Raw genomic sequence first — 5,449 nt, forward strand, 5'->3', positions numbered from 1 at the left:
ATAGCTCTTGGTGTGTGCAGGGATATAGCTGTCCCACTTCAGAATAAACCCTGTACTTACAAAGTGCACTGTTCTTATCTGGGATATGAGACACTGGGGCAGCTCACGATTTACTCTGCATGCCTGCCTGTCTCCTGCAGCTTCCAGGAGAATTCTAACTGCCTTGGGAGGCTCCCACAACTTGCTTGGGGCTTGAGGGTACCTGTCTCTGAGTTTTTCTGAAAATGCTTTTGTGAGATCACCAGAACAGTCAAAGCACTGTCTCTCACAGCCGGGTTTATAATGTTCATACTCTTTTAAAAGAATGAATGCCTTATAAAACCTACTGATGTGATCAAGTGGTTTCTTCTAATCTGCTGAGTAATGAATTCTGTGAAAAGATTTCCTGACGTTGAACCACTCTTGTATTTCTGGGCTAGACCTTACTTGGTCATACAGAATATTCGATTCTTTGTTATATTGCTGGGGTTCACTCACTAATCTTTTTTTTTTAAACTTCGCACTTTTATTCAAAAGTGAGAGCTGTCCATTGGTTTTGCTCTGCACTCTCTTTAGTAAGTTTAGGTATAAGGTTTATTGTTGGCTTTATGGAAGAGCAAAGGTCAGGATGGGGTAACACACCCTTGAAGAAGATGAATGAGTGGGGGCTTGCCTAGCAAATAACAAGACTCACTATAAAGCTATGACAATTACCAGAGCCTGACATTAGTACAAGGAAGTACAAGGGTAGACAAACTGGCCAGTGGGACGAAACAGAGAGCCCTAAGCAGACTCTTCACAGATAAGATGTTCCTTTAATATGTGACACAGGTGGCAGATCAGGGGAGAAAGAGGAAATTATTCAACAAATGGAGAAGGAAATACCCAGTAATCAGCCCTTATCTGCAGGGGGACCATTCCAAGAACTCCAGTGGATGCCGGAACCTGTGGATATTACAGAGGGGTTTTTTACATATTGCTAATGGGAGTATAAATTGGTAGAGCCAACTATTTTGGGAAAAAATTAGGCCTCACCTGTCAAGATGAACATGTGCAGCTCTGACTGGTATGGCTCAGTGGATTAAGTGCCAGCTTGTAAACCAAAGGGTTGCTGGTTCGATTCCCAGTCAGGGCACGTGCCTGGGTTGCGGGCCATCAATGTTTCCTTTGCACATTGATGTTTCTCTCCCTCTCTCCCTCCCTCCCCTCTGTCTAAAAAGAAATAAAATATTAAAAAATGATGAACATATGCATATCTTCCACTCTTGGGCACATATGCAAGAGGAACTTCCCTAGGTTGCACTAGGAGGCATACACTCAAAAGTTCACAGCAACAAACTGGAAACAACCAAAATGCCCTTCACAGAAATGACAGCATGGGAGAAAATATCTGTTATATAACACTGAGGAGAGAAAAGCTGATCCTAGAAGACTACTGATAGGATACTTTTTGCATCAAGTTCAAACTATGCTAAACGGAAAACATATAACTTTAGGTATACATAAATATATACTCAAGCAATATAATAAGAGGGGAGCAATCCAAGTGTCCTTTGACAGATGACTGAATAAATGAATGTGGCCTCCATACAATGGAACGCTATTCAGCCATCAAAAGGAATACAGTTCTGACACATGTTACAACAAGGATGAACCTTGAGAACATTATGCTAAGTGAAATAAGCCAGTTATAAAATGACAAATATTATACAATTCCACTTACATTAAATATCTAGAATGGGTACATTCATAGACAGGAAGTACACAGAGGTTAACAGGGCCCAAAGGAGGAGAATGGGGAGCTATTACTTAATGGGTACAGTTTCTTTTTGGGGTAATTAAAGAGTTTGGGATATAGTGGTGATGGCTGAATATTTTCAATGTAACTAATGCCCCTGAATCGTACTTAAAAGTGGTTAAAATGGCAGATTTTGTGTTACATATATTGTGTCACAAATTTTAGAAGCAAGAGAATGATAAATCCAAATGCAGGCTGGGCTCTGTGGGGTGTGGGGATCTGGGGGGCAGGGTAGTGTATTTAAGTTTCTGGTAATGGTCCTATGCTGGGGTTGGATCCTGGCTCTACAGGTGTTAATGAGTTTATTTTTAAAATAAAATGAAAGCAGGCCTTGAATGGACTAAGTTGGTGGATAGTAATCAGATAGTAATCTGATTTTTTGCATCTGAATTAAAAAAAAACTAGAAAAGCAAATACCCATGTTCCCATGAGTCAGGACATGATCTCATACAGAACATGAGAAGCCCACTGGGCTTCCCATTTGCTTCCTCCCTGCCATCAACAAGGTTTCTTTCCAGGTTTGCAAAATGGAATAACAGAAATAGACCCTTACAAATACTGTCAACTGATCTTTGACAAAGTCAGCAAAGGCAATTTAATGGAGAAAGGATAATCTTTTCAACAAATGGTGCTGGAACAACTGGATGTCCATATGCAAAAATAAATAAATAAATAAATAAATAAATAAAACATCTAGAAAGACCTTATTATCCCTCACAAAAAAAATGAACTCAAAATGAATTGCAGGCCTAAATGTAAAATGCAAAACTAAAAACTTAGAACATGATGACATAGAAAATCTAAGTGACCTTGGGTTTGGCAATGCCTTTTTTTGGATCCACTGCCAAAGGCACAACCCATGGAAGATGGACTAGCATACACAAAGCTTATAGCCACACTAGGAGAGAGCAACCTTGTCACTCTGGGACGACAGAAGAGTCCCCAGAGAAGAGAAGCTGGGCAGAGTTTTGGGGTCATGGTCTGGCTTTAGTGTCCCTGGGAGTTCGCTCATGGGGTAGCCAGTGGGCAAGGTCACAAGCAAGTACTGGGAAACAGGGCTCCCCAGTCAGGCATCTGGCAGGGCTGGAGGGAGACCCGAGACCTCAACTGGTGGGTGGGTGGGGGGAATAGAATAATGGGCTCCTGGCCTCCCTGCAGCAATCAGTGGTGGGTTGGAGTGGAACCCTCTGTGGGGTGACCTGGTAACCTCAGCAGATCTAAACTTCAGGGCATGGAGGGAGAGCAGCACAGGCAGGACAGGGCCAGTTCAGAAAAGGACCTGGGCCAGGCTCACCTTGGCATTTGGCCTTCAGATTAAAGAATGCTACAATGGTCACAGCAATCATGGTGGTAACAGCCCTCACTGTGTCTGTCTCTGAGCACCCTGTTCTGCTCCAGACATGCTGCCCACCACACGTTACCCTCCTGCCACACTGGGACATCCCTCCCCCTCTCTCTTCCTCGTTGCTGAGCTCGGATTGTAGTGGCTGCCCCTGCATCAACTGTTCCTGACCTCCCTCCTTCCCACACTCTCAGAGGGCTTCATATTTGTTAGGGAGAAACCGAGTCCAATTCCGAGAGAAAAGGGATTTATCTGGCATGATGCTGGATAGAGCACCCAGGTGGTGGAAAGTCTGATTGAGTGGGGCTTGGGAAGCACAGGGATGGCCTCTGAAGGCCTGGACTGCAGAGTGCAAGCTGCTCTGTCGCTAGAGTCATGATGCAACCACAACCAAGCAAAGCTGCAAGAGAGGGAGCTGCCCGTGTTAGATAATGTGCTGTGCAGAGTCTGTGGGAAGCCTCAAAAGAAGGCTCCCAGCACAGACTCCTAAAGGTTGGGCGCAAGACCATATCAGAAGTACTCACCACTCAGCAAGCAGTTGCTCATGCTACTGGGTTGTGGTACAGACTTAGAGCCTGATCATGGGACATCAAATGTCTCTGACGAGTTGCCTGTCATGAGCTGAGTACTGGGCAAACCCACCACATTTTGTGGCCAGGCAGGCTGAGCAGCAACCCAGTGGAGATGGCACCTTCAGGCCCAGGCTCAACTGGTGCCAGATGCTCAAGTCAGACACATGGACAGGTAGTCTGGACCCCAGGTCCCCTGTCTCCATCACTCTGGCACACCCCCTCAGCTCACACCTATGGACTCATGGCAAGAAGTTCCCTATGACCTACTGGTGAGGGGGAAACACTCAGACCTGGGTCACAGATGGCCATCTCATTATGCTGGTAAAAATGGACTGCTGCTTCACTTCGGTCCAACTCAGGAAAGACGTCATGTGAAGATGGAGGTAAAAATTAGAGTGGTGCAGCTACAAGCCAAGGAACAACAAAGATTGCTGAGAACCGCCAAGAAGCTAGGAAGAGACAAAGGATCCTTCCTTAGAGCCCTAAGAGGGAGCACGGCCCTGCCAACACCTTCATTTTGGATTTGGAGCCTCCAGAACTGTAAGAGGCTACATTTCTGCCGTTTTAAGCCACCGGGTTTGTGGTCGTTTGTGGTATGGCACTCCCCTTTTCAGGTCTGGGACAGGCAGTTCTGAGATGCACTCTATCCAGCTCCTAGCGAGGTAAAGTCCCAGCGGCTCTGAGGACCCACCAACCTGAGTGAGAGCGCACCCTGACTTCCATCCTGAAAACACTTCCTAACACAAGCAACCTGCTTATCAGCCCTTGTCTCAAGGTTTGCTTTAGGGGACATTCACATCCCTTCTCTGGATTCCTATAAACCAGTAGTCAGGGAGGAAGGAAGGTGCTTGGAAGGGCCTTCCTCCACCAATGTGGTCTAATTAAACAGCCCTGTGTGGTTAATGATTTTGTCACTAGCCAAAACCTGGAAATCAGGCATGCAGCCACGGGGCTTGAGTTCAGCAGCTCTCCCTGGCACCACCTGAGAACGTGGTCCTCAGTCTGATGTGCTTTCCAAGCAAAGGCCTTCTCTCTCTCCAGGATTGTCCAAGTAGAGAGGGCAGGTTGTGAGAGAGGAGATGGAGGGAACGTTAAAGCCCTGTGCCTGGGCACACACTGGGGATTAGGGACACAGGTCTGGTCGGTAGGCAGCAGACCCAGGCGGGCCAGTCCTGTGCTCACGGGAGGACCCCAGGGCATCCTAAGCCGATTGGCAGGCTCTCCCCACGATCCCCTCCACCTCAAGCGTTTTTTTTCCTTTTTATTCTTTAAAAATAATTAACAAAGGTGTCCATCTCAACGACAGTGAAAGAACTACTGAGTTAAAGGGGAGAAGCCGTCATTGAAAGGAAACCAGAGGGAGGGGTAGAGACATTCGGGCTGCTGCGTTAAAGGACCTGGCAAAGCGGCTGAAATCGCGCCCCCCTCCTAGGCCCTGAGCTCTCAGGGGGATTCCGGGAGGCCCTCTTCAAAACAGGATTTCTGTCTCCCCGGTGGGCACAGGCGACAGGTCCTGCGCTGGGCGCCCCGGGACCCAACGCCGGGGGTGGCGGGGAGCCAGGGACACCTACCCCTACTTCAACACTCGAGTCCAGGCCCCACCCCCGGCTTCCCGCGCCGGCTCCCGCGGCCTCCCGCCTTCTCAAGCTCCCACCCAGCCCCACTCCCCTCCCCTGCGCGCGTGCGCCCCATCCCCGCGCCCCGTCCCCGCGCCCCACCCCCGCCGCCACCGCGGGCGCGCGCTGGTGTCCGTGGTCC

The sequence above is a fragment of the Phyllostomus discolor genome, chromosome X, assembly GCF_004126475.2.
Source record: "Phyllostomus discolor isolate MPI-MPIP mPhyDis1 chromosome X, mPhyDis1.pri.v3, whole genome shotgun sequence".
Classification (NCBI taxonomy): Eukaryota; Metazoa; Chordata; class Mammalia; order Chiroptera; family Phyllostomidae; genus Phyllostomus; species Phyllostomus discolor.